This window comes from Sarcophilus harrisii, chromosome 1, assembly GCF_902635505.1.
Source record: "Sarcophilus harrisii chromosome 1, mSarHar1.11, whole genome shotgun sequence".
Classification (NCBI taxonomy): Eukaryota; Metazoa; Chordata; class Mammalia; order Dasyuromorphia; family Dasyuridae; genus Sarcophilus; species Sarcophilus harrisii.
This window is the reverse complement of record NC_045426.1, coordinates 167439669-167459504: the sequence shown is the minus strand read 5'-3', so window position 1 is coordinate 167459504 and position 19836 is coordinate 167439669.

The following is a 19836-nucleotide window of genomic DNA, read 5'->3' as shown; positions in this document are numbered from 1 at the left end:
TATGGTCTTGAACAAGTTATGTCTCTTCTATCCTTTTCCTCCTCTATAAAGTTAGAGTTTTTACTTACCTTAGAGAAGGGACCAAGATTCTTTCTATCTCTAAGATTCTGAAAGAAGCCATAAAAATCTTCTATTCCAATCTCCTCATTTTATTTGTTTGTTTTAGCAATGTCTTTTGTTTGATATCATGATAATTTCCAAATCTATCCACCTTACCCTCACCATTGCATGAGAAGAAACAGTTCAGTAGAATCAGCCAGTATGGTGACTATTTGGCAATGTATACAGCACTTTGCATCTGTACTATCCTCCTTCTCTAAAAAAAAAAAAAAAAAAAAAAAAAAAAAAAAAAAAAAAAAAAAAAAAAAAAAAAAAAAAAAAAAAAAGAGAGGTCTGTTTCGTCTTTTGTTCTCTAGGGAAAATATCAATCATTGCAATTACTCAGAATTTGGTTTTATTTAAGTATTTTCATTTCCATTATTACAGTTGTCATTTGTGTAATCAGACTGTATTTTGTACCAAACCTTAACACAGTGTTTAACACATAGTAGGTGCTTAATAAATATTTATTGATTGAAATGTTTAATTATTGATTATTATTCCTACCCAACTGTTCACTGTTTGAACAGTGGTTTGGGTTGGATGCCCAGACCATAGCCTCTCTCTCTCTCTCAGTTTGCTCAGAATCATTTTGCTGTTAAGTTGTTTCAGTCATGTCTTAATCTTTGTAACCTCATTTGGGGTTTTTCTAGGCAAAGGTACCAGAATAGTTTGCTGTTTCCTTCTCTAGATCATTTTAAAGATGAGAAAACTGAGGCAGAGTTAAATGACCCATTTAGAGTTACATAACTACTAAGTATCTGATGTTGGATTTGAACTCAGGATTTCCTGATTCTATCTACTGAGCTACTTAGCTGGCAGAAGCATTAAGGTTCTTTTAATTCTATTTAGGATTGAACTCCTTGGAACTTCTCCATAATTGTAATCATCTATTATTTTATCCCAATATTTTTTGCTAATGCTGGCAATCTTCTCACTATCATTTAACCTCAATATCATCAATAAGCAATCAACATAAATTAAGTTTTACAAAGAAATTTTCAAATTTAAAGAGGTTAATATTAAATGTTAGTCTTATAAGTTCATCTTTCTTTGAGGAAATGGTTGTTTAGTTCCTCAGTAGATTCCCAGTTGGTCTGAGATCATCCAGGCCCTTCTGCAGAACTTGCTGGCTCCTCATATGGCTTAGCTGTCACAGCCCCAACTCTTTCTGTCATTGATTCTCATCACTGGATCTCTGGTGGTTCCTTCAGCCTTTGGAAGTTAGTGAAATACACTCTATCTCAATATTCATTCACAGCATTTCTTTTTCCTTGCTCACCACCAGAAAAAAAAAGAAAGCAAGAATTTACTCGTTCATGTTTTTGTATGTACTCTCAGTTTCAGCTCAAAGGCTAGTGGCAAAGCCTGTCCTTCACCATTAAGTAAGTTAATAGGAAACATAAAGAATCCCTACTCACATTCTGAATGGGGGGATAGAGGGAGGAAGGGAGGAAGGAACAAGATTCCTCCATTACATGTTATAATTTACTTCCAGGTTTTCCAAACTATTCACATATATATTGACAGCAAGCAGAATACATTCTCCATGGTCTAAGACCTGAGCCCTCAGTGAACATGTGTATTACAGGTATTTATCATTCTCCTATCTCTGCTTATTTCACTGTGTACTAGTTAATACTTTCTCACGTTCACTGGTTCTTAGACCACAACATTTTAAAAATTATATTCAGATATCAAAATTTGTTCTTCATTAGCCAATCAGCGAGCACTTAAATCGTTTTTAGTATTTTGCAGTCACAAAAAAAACTATTGCCATTAATATTTTGGTGCATATGGAACATTTCTTTTATTTTTGATCCCCTAGGGGTTGTACCCAGTGATTCAACTCCCCCCTCTATTCAGATCAGAAAACTAAGGTTAGGAAAAATTTGGGATTTGTCCATTGCTATAAGGTTATAAATCCTTCAAATATATCTATTTTATAAGTTTAGATATTCAAATAATATATACAACACTGAGATAGTAGACTGAAATCAATTTAAATAAATGTCAGCCAATGAGAACAACCCTGCTTCCTTTTAAATAGGAAGACCAATAATCATGCTGTTTTTCACAGTTCCTAAGCAAAGCTTCTTAAATTGTGGGTTGCAATTCTATGTGCAATAATGTAACTGGATGTTATGTTATGATTTATTATCAGAAAATGTTTGATTTGTATGCCTTTTTTATATGCTTAGATATATGAGGTTACATAAAAATTTCTCAGGTAACAAAGGGTCACAATTGGAAAAGTTTAAAAAGCCCTGTTCTTTTTTGTAATCTCTTTTTTTTTATAGATTTTTATATACAAAACCTATGCATGGATAATTTTTCAACACTGACCCTTCTGTTTCAACTTTTCCCCTCCTTCCCTCCACCCCCTCCCCTAGATGGCAGATGTATTCCCATACATGTTAGATATGTTAAAGTATATGTTAAATATAATATATGTATACATATTTATACAGTTATCTTGTTGCACAAGAAAGATCAAATTTTGAAAGAAGATAAAAATAACCTGAGAAGAAAAAAACAAAAATGTAAGCAAACAATAACAGAAACAGTGGAAATGTTATATTGTGGTCCATACTCATTTCCCAGTATTTTTTCTCTGGGTGTAGCTGGTTCTGTTCATTACAGATCAATTGATTTGGATCCTCTCATTGTTGAAGAGAGCCACGTCTATCAGAATTGATCATCATGTAGTATTGTTGTTGAAGTGTATAATGATCTCCTGATTCTACTCATTTCACTTAGCATCAGTTCATGTATGTTTCTCCAAGCCTCTCTGATTCATCCTGTTGGTCATTTCTTACAGAACAATAATATTCCATAACATTCATATACCACAATTTATTCAGCCATTCTCCAATTGGTGGGCATCCCTTCAATTTCCAGTTTCTAGTCACTATGAAAAGGGCTGCTACAAACATTTTTGCACATATGGGTCCCTCTCCCTTCTTTAATATCTCTTTGGGATATAAGCCTGCTGAATCAAAGGGCATGCACAGTTTGTCCTTTAATTTCTTTTTCTATAGACAGTAGACTACTCTAATTCCTTTAATTTCTTTTTCATCTCCTATTGCCAAAGCTACCATTTCTAATACAATATTGAATAGTAATGATGAAAGTGGGCAACTTTGTTTCACTCCTGATTTTCCTGGGAATGGTTCCAGTTTATTCCCATTACATATGATGCTTACTGATGGTCCTAAATAGATATAATTGACTATTTTAAGGAGAAGTCCATTTATTCCTATGCTCTCTAGTGTTTTTAATAGAAATGGGTGTTGGATTTAAGCAAATGCTTTTTCTGCATCTATTGAGATAATCATATGTTTTTTTTTGTTAATTTGATTATATAGTCAATTATGCTAATAGTTTTCCTAATATTGAACCAGCCCTGCATTCCTGGTATAAATCCTACTTGGTCATGGTGTGTTATTCTGAAGATGATTTTCTGTAATTTTTTTGCTAAGATTTTATTTAATATTTTTGCATCAATGTTCATTAGGGAGATTGGTCTATAAATTTCTTTCTCTAATTTTGTCCTACCTGGTTTAGGACAAAAACAAAGAAAGAAAATGTCTGTATCATAAAAGGAATTTAGTAGGAATCCTTCAATCCCTATTTTTTCAAAATATATAGCATTGGAGTTAATTGTTCTTTAAATGTTTGGTAGCATTTGCATGTAAATCCACCTGGTCCTAGGGATTGTTTTTTAGGGAGTTGATTAATAGCTTGTTCTATTTCTTTTTCTAAAATGGGACTGTTTAACCAATTTTCTTCTTCCTCTGTTAATCTGAGCAACCTATATTTTTGAAGGTATTCATCCATTTCATTTAAGTTATCAAATTTATTGGCATAAAGTTGGGCAAAATAACTCCTAATTATTGCTCTAATTTCCTCTTCATTAGTGGAAAATTCTCCATTTTCATTCTTATGACTAACAATTCTATTTTCCTCTTTCCTTTTTCTTATCAAATTTATCAAGGCTTTATCTATTTTGTTGGTTTTTTTCATAAAACCAAATCTTAGTTTTATTTATTAATTCAATAGTTTTTTTTTTACTTTCATTTTTATTGATCTCTCCTTTTATTTTTAGAATTTCAAGTTTAATGTTTTATTGGGATTTTTAAAATTTGCTCTTTTTCTAGCTTTATTTGTTTTAAGCCTAAATTCATTGATTTTCTCTTTCTCTGTTTTATGTAAGTAAGCCTCCGGAGATATAAAATTTCCCCTTATTACCACCTTGGCTACATCCCACACATTTTGGTATGATGTCTCATTATTGTCATTCTCTTGGGTGAAATTTTTAATTGTGTCTATGATTTTCTGTTTCATCAATCATTCTTTAGAATGAGATTATTTAGTTTTGAATTACTTTTTGGTCTATTTTCCCTGGCTTTTTATTGAATGTAATTTTTATTGCATTGTGATCTAAGAAGGATGCATTTACTATTTGTACCTTTCTGCATTTGAATTTGAGGTTTTTATGCCCTAATATATGGTCAATTTTTGTATAGGTTCCATGAACTGCCGAGAAAAAAGCATACTCCTTTTTGTCTCCATTCAGTTTTCTCTAAAGATCTATCATACCTAAGTTTTCTAGTGTTCTATTTACCTCTTTCACTTCTTTCTTATTTATTTTATGATTTGATTTATCTAGTTCTGAGAGTGAAAGATTAAAATCTCCCACTATTATAGTTTTGCTGTCTGTTTCTTCTTGCAGCTCTCTTAATTTCTCCTTTAGGAACTTAGATGCTATTCCACTTAGTGCATATATAAACATATATTGCATAAATATAGTATTGATATTGCTTCTTTATCTATGCTACCCTTTAGCAAGATATAGTGCCCTTTTTTATCTCTTTTAATTAGATCAATTTTTGCTTTTGCTTGATCTGAGATCAGGATGGCTACCCCTGCTTTTTTGACTTCACGTGAAGCATAGTAGATTCTGCTCCAGCCTTTTACCTTTACTCTATATGCATTGCCCTGCTTCAAGTATGTTTCCTGTAAACAACATATTGTAGGATTCTGGCTTTTAATCCAGTCTGCTATCTGCCTCTTCTTTATGGGGGAGTTTACCCCATTCACATTTATGGTTAAAATGACTAATTCTGTATTTCCTGCCACTTTGTTAACCCTAGCTTATGCTTTTCTCCTTTACTTCCCCAGTATTAAATTTGTGAGCACCACTTGCCTCACGCAGTCCTCCCTCTTTAGAATCCCTCCCTCCCCTTTGAAGTCCCTCCCCTTTTCTTAAACCTTTTCCTTACTATTTCTGTATTCTCTTCTATTTACCCTAACCCTTCTCTTTTTGTTTTTCCCCTCCCACTTTTCAATGAGGTGACAGAAGTTTCTATGTAAACCAAATAGGTCTAATATTTTCTCTTTGAGCCATATCTGATAAGAGTAAGATTCACACTATGTTCATTCCCCTCCCTTCATTCCCTCAGATACAATAGGTTTCCTTTGCCTCTTCATGAGATGTAGTTTCCCTCTTTTTACCTTCACTTTTCCCCTTTTTATGGTACAATTTCCTTTCCCCTCTAGTTCCTTTTTTATATTATAACAGTAAAATAAAATTATACATGTGCTCTTTATGTATACCCATAACAGAAATACAGTTCTCAAGAGTTCTTTTTACCTTTTTATGCTTCTTTTGAGTCCCATATTTGGAGGTAAAACTTTTTGTTTAGTTCTGGTTTTTTCATCAGGAATAAATGGAATTCACCTATTTCATTGAATGTCCCATCTTCTTCCCTGGAAGAAAATGTTCAGTTTGGCTGGGTAAATTATTCTTGGCTGCATACCAACTTCTTTTGCTTTGAGGAATATCGGATTCCAGGCCCTTCTATCGTTTAATGTAAATGCTGCTAGATCCTAAGTGATCCTTATTGTGGCTCCTTGGTATTTGAATTGGTTTTTTTTTCTGTCTGTAGTATTTTTTCATTGGTCTGATAGTTCTTGAATTTAGCCACAATATTTCTTGGAGTTTTGATTTGGAGATTTCTTTCAATAGGTGATCAATGATTCTTTCAATGTCTATTTTGCCTTCTGTTTCTCTACCATCTGGGCAGTTCTCTTTGATGATTTCCCAAAAAATAGTGTTTTAGGCTATTTTTTTCATCATGATTTTCAGGGAGTCCAATAATCCTTAGATTATCTCTCCTACATCTATTTTCCAGGTCTGTTGTTTTCCCAAGAAGGTATTGACGGTTTTTTCTATTTTTTCATTTTTTTGCTTTTGCTTGATTGATTTTTGGTGTCTCCTTGAGTCATTCATTTCCATTTGTTCAAGTATGATTTTTAATGAATTGTTTTCTTCATTTACTTTTTTAAAAAAATTTCTTTCTTTATTTGTCCAATTGAGTTTTTAAATGAGTTGTTTTGTTCTATGGAATTTTTTTTCCATTTCACCAATTTTTTTTTTAAATTATTTTCTTTTTCCAATTCTGTTTTCCTTGGAATTGTTTACCTTTTCCAATTCGCAAATTCTGTTTTCCAGAATTTGGATAAAGAAAATGGATAAAGAAATCAATATCCACTCATATTTTAATGACTTATCCTGATCCTCTTGCAAAGCTTTCCTTTCCTTATGTGATGGAGACCAGATCATAATCATCTTTGGACCTAGAGAAAAACTGTTTTTAGTCTCCCCAGGGTTTGAAGTCTGCTCTCTTTCCAAACTAAAACCAGCTTCCATATAGAAGCTATTAATACTTAGTGCCTGCTTTGCTTTTTTGCTCATTAAAAAAAAATAATAATAAAAAAATAAAACAAAAATGTACGGTCGGCTTATCAGGGGCAGTGGGATATTTCCAAGCTGCCTCTACAGACAACAGAAAGTGGCAGTGAAGGGGCAGTGGGACAGCATCCACTGGCTGCCCTGGGATTAACAGTTGTGCTGAAATCAGCAGCAGCAGAAAGGTAGCTACTAGGGCTGCCTTGGGATTGACAACTGTGGCTACACCTGGATCATGCTGAGTCATTCCAGGTGCTGAGTGGGTGTGGTCAGGTCTTGAGAAACTCTAACTTTTTGGGTGATAGTCTTTATCCCTTGTGTTTAAAGCTTCTCTGTTGATCTACTGGCTTGCTGCCAGGGCAAAGTAGCTCACACTGTGGTAAAGTTCTCCCTGCAGATTTTCCACAGGCTGAAATTACACCCCACCCCCCTCTGGTCTGCTCAGCATTGCCAAACTCTCACTGCCTTCCTGAGTCTGTGCCTAGCCTAACCCTAGTCCATTCCTACCGGTGACCAAAAAACAGACTTTTTCTGGTGAATTTCGATATCTTCTATTGGTAATGTGTTATACTCCTAATATTCATGAGTTCTGATAGTTAAGCACTAATTCCAAGGCTGAATTTCGTTAAAATATATTGACAGAAAAGGAGAGTTTAGGAAGATGTGTGTGTCCTCTCTGTCCCCAAAAGTCCTGCTCTAAAGTACCTAGTAGTTCCTTACATTTAGTAGGTCCTGGATATGTTAAAAAAATTATTTTGACTTTAAAAAATCTATACAGACCAAAGATGGCTTCATTTAGCTCTCTAACATAGAGCTAAATGAGTGAGATCAAGATGGATGGACATGGCTATTTTACATCAGCTCTTAATTGTGGTATTCTTCTCCAGATTTATAAATAGTTATTTGAGGGATTTATTCCTTTTCAAACTAACAAGATAGCAATTAAACAAATCAGCTAATCTCCATTCAGTTATCAAGGGAGGATAAAAGTCCCCCAGACTCTGATATGGACATTCCTGAATGTCTAGGAAGTGGTACCAACTCAAGATACAATCTGTGTACTAGATTGATGTCCCAAACCTTAGTGTTTTCTGAGCCTGGGGCCTTAGGTAGTAAGACAGTTTGGTTCCTCACATAATACTTCCCAAAATGAAATATGCAGTGGGAAAATATGTAGACAGACATTTGGAGTAAGCCACTCACCAACACCTGGGAGTCACAATAATCTATTGAAAAGAGATTTTATTTTTGGTTGGTTTGTTTGTTTATTTTTTCCTGCTTTCAGGGACAAATAATTCTGAAATAGCAATATAATAGATCAGCTTAGAAACCCCAGGGAAGAAACTGCTTTTTTCATTTATGTTATGCTGAATTGAAGGCCCCTTCAATAAAGGCCCCAACACAGGCTGGTGCTTCATCTGTGCTATATAGCTATCCCCACAGCTCAACTGCCCTTCCTTCCTTCCTTTTTGAATTAATGGAAAGCACACTTTAAAAGAGAGAACTCTTTTTTTCTTTGGCTTTTAGAACATTTCCATCTCTGAAGGAGATAACAGAGTTCAATAGAAAAATAATAGATAAAGCTGATTTACTATACATTGGAAAAGTCATCTCTATGAAAAAAATCCCCCCTCCTTCTCTGCCTTTTCCTGGTGGCCTCGAATAAAATAGACATATCACATTTAGTAGAGTTATATCATTTGTAGACAAGCTTATCTCAGTCTAGTCACAGACTTGAAGGTACCTGCACCTATATGTTGTGGGAAACTTATCCAGTTTCTATAAAAATATACATCTCTTCTGATGGAACTCCTAATAAATACCTGGCAAATCTCAAGCAGTGAACCTTGGCTGACCTGCTTGTGTATATCATTGAAATCCCTTCCTTCTGCTGTGTCTGTGGTGTGGCTAAAAACCTATGGACACTTTTGTGAATCATAAATTCAGATAACTGTTAGTTTGGGGGATTTGGGGAACAGATTTCAGGAAGTAGCAAGGAATAATCAGGTTTGGGGCCATTTCATGGGTTTCTATTCTCAAAGGTTTACATATGTTGTCTGCCTCCATCCCTGTAGATTTGCATTTCCTGTTTGGAAGGAATCAAACCAAGTCAGTTTTTAATTTCTGAATGATATTAATCAAAATTGTATTTTAAATGACAGTTCTTGATAATGTGGAAACAGCAGCATGTCTTACAGAAGATGTATTCTGTCTGCATAACTGTGGGTGTAAAGAAATGCATGTCTTTTCTCTACAAAGTATAATCTTATAAATACATGTATATGTGCATACATATATATGGAAAAAGAATATATAGATAGTATTTTTCTATACAGCATATTTTTTAATCCCTGATATGTATACTTTCAGAATCAACAAAAGCTCTGAATTGCAAAATTAGGCTTTTGTCACTTATGAAGTCAAGAAACTGAGAAAAACTTAAAGAATACAAATTTAGAATTTTAAATTTTTTCCCTTATACTTAATATGTGGTTCCATTACATTATTAAATTAACATGAGTCTTATAATGTCCAAAATATGGCATATCGAGATTCATTCTTAGAGCTTCTAAATTAATTTCCCCACATACAGATAAGGCCACTCTGTTCTCCTGCTTAAGAATCCTCAGTGGCTCCCATTTCCCCCCAGAAATTTAAAACCAGAATTGAAAACCCTTCACAATTTGGCTCCAACCTATCTTCACATTACTCTTCTTTATAAACCACATTATTGGCAAACTGACTTTGCTATATCACAGATATAATGTTACACCTACACCTGTTTCTTGGCATAGACTGTTGCCTATATCTCAAATGTTCTCCTTTCTCCCCTTTGTTTCTTGGAATATTAAATCTCTTTAAAATCCCTTTTTTACTTCCTAAGTAATGGTTCTGTTCTAATAACCCCAGGTGTTAGTGCCCTATATCACCCCTTCCAAAAATTTGCTTTGTATATTCTTTACCTATGTTGTATCCACCTTTTCTACATACATACTGCTTTCCCCTTCTAAAATGTAAGCTTGTTGAGGGCAGGAGCTATTTATTTTTTTTTGTCTTGATCCCATAGTTCAGTGCCTGATACAAAATGGGCATTTGGTAAATGCTTATTTGATTGAACTGAATAACTTTAAAGCAGAAAGTTTTGTTTTATGAGAAGGGGATCTTAAACTTCATGTGATGATACCCTTTGCAACAGTGGTGATCAGAGAGGGAAAATTTTGATTTTCCTAGTTTATAACCTACTTAGGGTTTGGGTTCCAGCCTAGAAGTAGACTCTTTTTGGTGTTTGAAATTATTTACTTTGGTGGAAATATGACTTAAGGGGATAAAAGCATCTTCAAAAGACATCTTGGACATCAAAAGGCTCATATAAAACAACATTTTAATCATTTAATGTAAATGAATCAGAAATTGATGTATTGTATTTCCCTTAAAGTACACAGGGGTTTGAAATTAAAGGGGAAATACATGCCAGATTATGTTTTGAATTTTATTGAACCCAAGATGTTTCTGAAACAGATTGCAGTATTGGACCAACTTAAAACAGCCAAGTTCACTTCTTCCTAAAAAGGAAGGGGTAGGAAGCTCAGCAGTGGGAAGTAATATGATCTAGTTTGGGACTTTGATGGCTCCATAAAAGTGGACAGAGTTTTAAAATAAAATTCTCCTTACTCATCACTGAACATGGTCTCCTTTGTGATATTGTAGCTACTTTTTTTTAACACTAAGCAGTAACTTTATAGCAACTCTAAAATACAAAGTTGGGAAAATGAGTGTGGAGTCAGCTAAAATTGTAGAGTAAATGTTAAGGAATAAAAATAAAATGCAATACATTTTTTAAAGTGTAAACTCAAATGATTTTTGAGAAACAGAACCTAATGAATATAAAAATCTATACCATTCTAAATTCTCTTCTAATTTTTGTAGAAATGTAGTGTGAATACTCAAATATGCACATTTTTATATTTACATATGTGTATAGACATAAATGTTTTCATTTAATATATTGTTGATTCATTCACCCATATAAGTATGTATTGAGTACCTACTATGTGCAAGGCATTGAGTTGAAAGCTGTAAGAATATGTATAAAAACAAATAAGACTTAGTTACTGCCCTCAAGGAGTTTATAAACCAGTGGGGAACTCAAGGATCTATTTCAGGAATGTCTAAATGCTCCCTTCAACAATGTAGATAGCTGACTTTCTTCCCTAGTAGATGGTTTCATGAGTTGTTATGACAAAACTTTCATCACCTACTTCTTGTTGAAGAGATTTTGGAGAGCTTAACTGGGCTGGTTTTTATACAACAGGTCATCACTGTGCTTACTATTCAAAGCTTTTTAAGTTTTTCAATGATAGAACCCATGTTTTTCTGGTATGGATTTCAATAAGCCAGACCGCTTCCATACCACAGCAAAATATTAGGGTAGTAGCTTTAATGGAGGAATAAAAATATTATTATTATTATCCCATTCTTATAGATGAGGAAATTGAGGTTTAGAAAAATCATATGCAAAGCATTAGAGTGGGGATATTTTACCCGGAGAAAAGAATTCCTTTCCAGTTAGGAGGAATTGCAGAGGAGTCTCCATGGAAGAGATAAACTTCAAGGATGGGAATGGGTCTGGGAGAGCAACCTGAGGGGAAGAAAAATAGGTGGAAAGGAAAATTAGAGAATTTTGTGTTCTAAGAAGATGTAGAGTTACTTAATAGGTAGTGGTACATTTTCAAAGAAAGAGAGAATTGATATTCTATAAACACCTAATACATTTAGGACAACAAATCCCCCATTTAATTAGGGATTGATTAATTCACAAAATCTGAGGTTTTTAGTTCTCTTCTTGCTTCTCATTTTTTGCCATTTGTCCTTTTTTAAACTCATTAACAGTTCCACTCAAAGTCATTGTGGGATCAAATGAGATAATCAGTAAGACCTAATCCTGTGAAGTATCTATAAGCATTTCATGTGAGTTTTCAAGGGTCTTGAATAATTACAATGGCTCCATTTGGACCAGTTTGATTAGTGGATTGGCACAGGTCTCTAAGAAAAGTAAAAAAGTAAAACTGTGGGTCCACCCCACTATTTAGCATGTGCTTCTGCTTGAAGGCTATGGATCTTAACCACATTAATCTTTGAATATTTTTGGTGCAGGCCACAAAGATGAAGTAGGAGCAGAAGTGTGACTGACTCAATATAAACTGATTAAGGTTACTGAGAAATAATCCACTGCACAAACTTTGCTAGTCAGCTGTATCATTCTCTTTTTTAGGATTAGACCCATAGTTTCATTAGAGTAGGGAAGTGTTGTTGAGGAAAATCCCTCTAATAGCAAAGATGTGGCAACTTATGGTTTTGCCTGGGGATACTGAGAAGGATGCCTAGTCTAGAATCCACCCCCAAACCAGTATGTGTGTGGAACATAATATGAACTCATTTTGACTTCAAAGTTAGCTCTTTATCCATTATGCAACACTCCCTCAGATCATCTTCATTTATTATGTGTACATATTATTTTCATAAATAATGTACAAATTTATAATATAAACTATATGCATATTGGATATAGAACATATATCATTTGCTGCAAGTACTCTTTTTTTTTTCTTGTATGGACTTATAATTTTATTAGGGAAACCTGGCATGAAGACTTCCTTTCCTCTTATAGGTTGTTATCCCATCTGTAATTTAAAATCTTAGGAAGTTACTAAGTTAGAAAGTAAAGTGACTTTCTTAGAATCATATATGTTAGAGGTATGAATTGAACCCATATCTTCTTTATATTTATTTGTTTAATTCAATTAAACATATGTATCTTATTTAGAAAAAATAATTTATGGAATAAAACAAACATTTCCATAATATAGTAAAATAAAAAGATGATCATACATGAAACATGCAAAAAGCATGTACAACTTGCTTTTTCTTTTAAATATATAATAGTTTCATGTTAATTTATTCTTTTTTCTCCTTTTTTCTTCCTTCTCTACCACTGCCTCAGAAATTTTTACCATTAGACAGAAATAGGAGTATATTTTACATACAAATGTGTGTGTGTTTATATGTATACTTAAACACACCTACACACACACACACATATATATGTAAAATTATTCTATACATACTTCTATTAGCAGTTCTTTCTCTGGATCCAAATAGCATCTTTCTTCATGTGCCTTTATAGTTGATTTTGTTATTTATAATAATCAAATAACTTATTTGTTCAAAAATTTTATTAAAACAATATTACTGTTACTATATACAATGTTTTATTGGTTTTATTCATTTCACTCTTCACTATTTCATGCAAGTCTTTCCATGTCTTTGTAAGATCACTGAGCTGATCAATTCTTATAACATAGTAATAGTCCATCACAACCATATACCACAGCTTTTTCAATCATTCCTCAATTGATGGGGATATATATATATAAAATATCTGATATATGGAAGGCACTGAGCCAGGCACTGGGAAGTAAAAACAAAAATAAAATACTTCCTACCCTCAAGAAACTGATGTTTTGTTTTGTTATAGAGAATGGGTCTGTCTGGGTTTTTGAGCTGGGTATAATGGGAAAGAACTATGCTCAGAAATGAAAGAGGTTAAAAAGAGAATAGACCCAGTAAGTCTATGTAAGGATTGTGTCAACAAACTGGAATCTGAAAGCATACACCTCAAGTGCTCTGGGCTTTGAATAAAACACATCTAACCACATTAGTGAGTTTGGTTATTTAGGAAAGAGACAGGAGTAGGTTTTTATGAAATGGAAATAGAACTAGATTTGAAGCCAAAGAAACTGATTTCAAATCCTTACTCCATCACTTACAGCCCTTATGTTTTGAGACAAGTGAGTTCAACTTCTCATCCCTGGTTTCATCCTTTATAAAATGAAGGGATTGAACTGAATGATGTCTGAGGTCATTTTAAGCTCTAAATATATGATCTTATGAAATATTCATAAGGACAAATGGAGGATCACAAGGGGAGGAACAGGAAAAGAGGGGAAGAGAAGGGAAAGAAAGAGAGACAGACAGAGGGACACACACAGAGACACACAGAGATAGAGAGAGACAGGCAGAGAAACAGATATAGAAAGAGGCAGAAAGACCCAGAGAAAGATAGAGAGAAAGATACACAAAGAGAGACAGAGACAGAAACAGAGAAAGACAGAGACAGAGATAGAGAGTCAGAGAGACAGGGGAACAAATAGAGAAAAGAGAGGGAGAAGAGAGACATAGAGGCACAGAATGAGGGTAGGGGGAAACAGAGAAACAAAGAATGCTTGACACATTGCTGCCACTGGAAATAAGGAGAGTAAATTTGTCATGAAAATGTTGTGTATGTTAGCAATTTAGAAAAGTATGTAAGATATTGCCTGTCTTTCCCCACTCTGGTGTACCTGATTCACTTGGGAGAACTGTTGGATCACAGTATGTCTGAGATTTGAATTTCTTGACATCTTGAGAATGAGTGCTCACTCACTCTCCCCTCTTCTTTCTGCCCACTATCCTATAAAGGAGGCTTGGAAATGGGATTATTTCTGGTGTATATCCAAAATATCTAAATTTGTAGCTTCATTCTGATAATCTAAAGGCAGAAGAATGAAACTTGGGAATTACTGGGACCTTCTCTGCAAAAGGGAGATTTAACTACTATTTGACTATAACTTACTGAAGAGTAGAGAATACTTAGGTTTAAAGGAAAGCATATGTTTTTTGAATTTACTTCATTGGAATATTTCTTTTAGAAAAAGGATCATGTGCTAAGTTAAATGAGCAAAACCAGGAGATCATTGTATATGGTAAAAAGATTTATATGATGATCAATTCTAATGGAAATGTCTCTTTTCAATAATGAGATGATTCAAGCCAGTTCCAAAGATTTTGTGATGAAGAGAGCCATCTACACCCAGAGAAAGGACTGTGGGAACTGAGTGTGGATCACAGCATAAAATTTTCACTCTTTTTTGTTGTTTGCTTGCATTTTGTTTTATCATCTTTTTCTTTTTGATTTGATTTTTCTTGTGCAGCAATATAATTCTATAAATATGTATATATTGGATTTAACATATTTTACTATGTTCAACATATATTGGATTACTGACTATCTAGGGGAGAGGGTGGGGAAAAGAGGGGAGGAAAATTGGAACACAAGGTTTTGCAAGGGTTAATGTTGAAAAATTATCCATGCATATGTTTTGAAATAAAAAGCTTTAACAAAAAATGCAAAAAAAGGAAAAAGAAAAAAGGATTATGGATAGAGAGGATCTTAAGTTTCATCTAGCCCCACTCCCTTCTATTTTACGATGAATAAACTAAGGTTCACAAAGGTTAAATGCTATACCTATGGTCAGTGGCAGGGATTGAATTCCAGTTCTCTGGTTTCAGCATCCCTTCCACTGTAGCACACTATCTCCTTCACAGAAATGTACAATGAGAAGAGATCATACTTGGAAAACTAATACCCATGTCATGATTTACCAGTCTGAGTGAGTTATTTTTCCATTATAAGATGGGGTCTTGGGGCAGCTAAATGATGCAGTGGATGGAAGTCCCGAAGTCAGGAGGATCGGAGTTCAAATCTGGCCTCAGACACTTAACACTTACTAGCTGTGTGACCCTGGGCAAGTCACTTAACCCCAACTGTCTAGCCTACCAGGGGATATCTACCCTATCTTATTTATACAGAATGAGCTGCAAAGGTTTGAGGCCCAAGAAAGCACTGTGGATACAGAGCTAGGAATCCCACTCTGAATCTGCCATTTTTTGTAGATCAGTTATGTTCAAGATTTTGTTACCTGATTTTGAGTTTTTTTGGCAAAGATACTGGAGTGGTTGATCTTTTCCTTCTCTAGCTAGTTTTACAGATTAAGAACTGAGGCAAACAGGCTTAAGTGACTTGCCAAGGATCACACAGCTTGGAAGTATCTGAGGACAGATCTGGACTCATGAAGATGAGCTTTCTTGACTTCAGGAAAAATACTATCTACTGCTCATCTAAGCTGTCCTGGGTCTCCCATGTTGCTCATCATTCTTATACTATATCCTGGAAACCTGACCTAAAATGGAATAAACTACATTACTACATACTATACTGTTGCATATAAGTACCATACATACTATACTACTATATACTTACTTTTCCCAGTACTAACTTAAAATGAAGGTTCTACTTTAAAATCAGAAAAGTAAATGAAATTTTAAGACATTAGGTACCTATGTACCATCAATATAGATGAATACAGTTAGAATATATGATGTACCTTCTTATTGAAATTTCTCAAGATCATAGATTGAGAATTAGAAGAATTCAGAAAACATGTTATCTAACTCCCTCATTTTAGCAATGAGAAAGCTAAGGTACAGAGGTATTAAGAGATTTTCCAAAATCACATGATTAATAAGTCTCAAAGGCAAGATTTCCACTGAAACTGGAAAAGGAGAAATCCACTGAATCATGATATCTCTCCAAACTTCTTAGAGCTCTTGAAATAAATAGGAAGCTCTATAAAGTTTATTTTCAATTGGAAGACATGACCTCATTTCAAACATAGATACTATGTCAAAGTATCAATACTGAAAAAGACCTTAGGATTCATCTAGTTTGGTAACCCATAGTATATATGAGAAAAGTGGTACCCAGGGCCAGTTGGTCACTGTGTCCTTCTCCCTTTTCACCATAAAAATCAATGGATAGAGATGATAGATAGTTACATTTGTCCTGTGATGCTAGCAAGAATCAATTTAGTCACCAACATTAGTCACCAACTGTACAAATTGGAACAGAATCACTGCCATAACCATTGCCTGTATGTCAGAAGAAGAGGAGGGATCGTTGGTTAGGAACCCCACTTGTGACAAGCATCTGGTTTCTGATTTAAACCAACTAGAATAGATTGTTATGTACTCTTTTCTAAAAGAGCTTTTTCAGTAAAGCATTTTTGTAACTCTGATATAAAGTTATTTCTTATGTTCAAATAAAATCTCTCCTCCTTATTTTAAATTACTTTTTTCTTACTTGGTTCTTCCATGGAGAACAACGGTTAACACCCCCACACCCACACACTATATATATATATATTGGTGTGTATATAGTGTTGGGGGAAATAACTGTATATACATATAGACAACACACACATATGCACACATGTGTGTATGTGTATATATATGTATATATATACATATATATTTGTAATCATGTATATGTTTCAGTGATCTGGTCATTTCTCATCATCTGAGAAATTTTGTTGAGGGCTTCTGGTGAGTGTGATATCAATGATGAATCTAATGCTTTATTTTTTATTACTTGGTTCATTTAGATTCTCAGAATCAGAAGATACCTTATATACCATCTAGTATAAAGTTTCCTAATCATGGGTCCATTTATTCCCCAAAAGATCTGTGGTTAGGGTTCAGGAGGTTTTTGAACTTAGGTGGGAAAACAAAATTACATCATTGTTTTCAGTAATTTCTAATTGAAAGTAACATGTTCTTCAATTATTTAAAAATATTATTGTGAGAAAGGGTGCTGGTCCTGGAGTCAGAAAGACTTGACTTGAAACTCAGCCTTGTGACCTTGGAGAAATTAGTCAACTTCTGCCTGCCTCAGTTTCCTCACTTGTAAAATGGAGACAGTAAGAGCTATTTTCCAGGATTGTTGAGAAAATAAATGACATGATATTTTGTGAAATGCTTTGAAAACTTTAATACACTATATAAATATTAGTTTATCATCATCAACAACATGATTATTATGCTTATCATTTTTGTTGTTTTTGTTGGCTTCAGCAGACTGTCAAAGGATTTCATGAAGCAATATCCCAGACAAAAAGTCAATTGAAATTATAAGCAAATGTGTAGGAAGAATATCAATCAATCAGTATTATTAAGTATCTAAAATGTAGCTTCTAAGAACACAGACATGACAGAATTTTGGTACAAGAGAAGTCAAAGAGAAAAGCAAGACTAACAATATACTATGCTTGTCCTTAGTGGCTAGATTCACTGAAAAATCACTTTATTTTAATAAAATTGGTTAGGCCATAGTGAAAACAAATTCTATTCTAATTTAGGTTAAAGATAATCTTTCCAAAACCTTCAGCAACTGCTCAGCGATATTAAAACTTGTTTTGTGTTTTGAAGTGACATGTCTATACAGAGATCTTTTGATCAGGAAAGCCCAATAAATTGTTTTTTTTTTATTTTTTTTATTTAAAAACATATGCATGAATAATTTTTCAACATTGACCCTTGCAAAACCTTGTGTTCCAAATTTTCCCCTCCTTTCCCTCAACCACTCCACCAGATGGCAAGTGATTCAATATTTGTTATACATGTTAAAATATGTTAAATCCAATATATGAAAACATTTATACAATTATCATCCTGCACAAGAAAAATCCAATCAAAAAGGGAAAAAATGAGTTAGAAAACAAAATGTAAGCTAACAACAAAAAGAATGAAAATGCTATGTTGTGATCCTCACTCAGTTTCTACAGTCATCTCTTTGGGTGTACATGACTTTCTTCATCACAAGATAGTTGGAACTGACTTCAATCATCTCATTATTGGAAAGAGTCACAGCCATCAGAATTGATTGTCCTATAATATTGCTGTTGTTGTGTACAATGATCTCCTGGTTCTTCTCATTTCACTTAGCATCAGTTCATGTAAGTCCTGTCTAGGCTTCTCTAAAATCATCCTGTTGATTGTTTCTTATAAAGCAATAATATTCCATAACATTCATATACCATAACTTATTCAGCCATTCTCCAACTGTTGGGCATTGACTAATTTTCCAGTTTCTTGCCATTACAAAGAAGGCTGCCACAAATATTTTTCAATATGTGCATCCCATTCCCTTCTTTAAGATCTCCCTAGGGTATAAGCCCAGTAGAAACACTGCTGGATCAAAGGGTATGCAGTTTGACAACTTTTTGAGCATAGTTCGAAATTGCTCTCCAGAATAAACCCAGTATATTATTCTGGTGAGATAAGATTCTTATTTCTCAACCTTCTTAATCTTAGTGCTTGGCTTTTGTTTATTGTCTCTAGTTTTCCATGTATATAGTTTGTATAAAGATGTTTGTGTATTGTCCTGTTCTCTCCTCCCTACCATTAGGCTATTAGCTCTTTAACAGCAGAGATTTATGCCCTCCCTGCTAGCCTATTGGAATCTCATGCATATACATATATATGTATATGCATGTATATACATATATATATGCATATATATACATATATATGCATATATATTATATATGTGTGTATTCATTAATAAATGCCATTTGTCTTAGGTATTTACTATTAATTACCTGTACCATTAAAAAAAATTGTCTCTTTTAAGTGTAACTACAGCATCCCATATTCATCCATAAGTTTCCCCCCAAAATGTAGGGGAAAAGTTCTGTGTATTTTCTATTTCTTTCCCAGTTGCATCTTCATTCTTGCAGTCTGGCCAGAGACCAAAAGCAAGCCCTAATTTTTACCCTTGAGTATAAATTAGCTCAGCATGCAGACTGCAGGATGCCAGAGCTCAGCTCACACTTAGCTTCTCTGAAACCCACCATATTCTATAGCCAGCCAGGTCTCTTAGGTCCACAGCCCAATTAGGATAATGTCCTGGAGGCAGGATTTTAAATATGAAATGTGCAGAGTTTGTATAATAGGTATGCATACAGGGAACAACTGAAAGGGATGTGGGTAAATGTGCTTGTGGAAAGATTTAGATAAGAGACACAGAAAATTTTATTTGGGAGGAGAGATAGCAAGTTTTAGCTGGTGACATACTGGACTTGGATTAAGAAAGGTCTGAGTTTGGAACCCACTTCTGATTCCAGCAATATAACCACAATCAAGTCATCTCATCCATAATATGGAGACACTAACACCTTACTTTACTTACCCTAAGTTAGTACTTACCTTACAAGATTCATGTAGAACTTGAAAGAGATTTTAAGTACACTTTTTAAAGCTTAAATCAT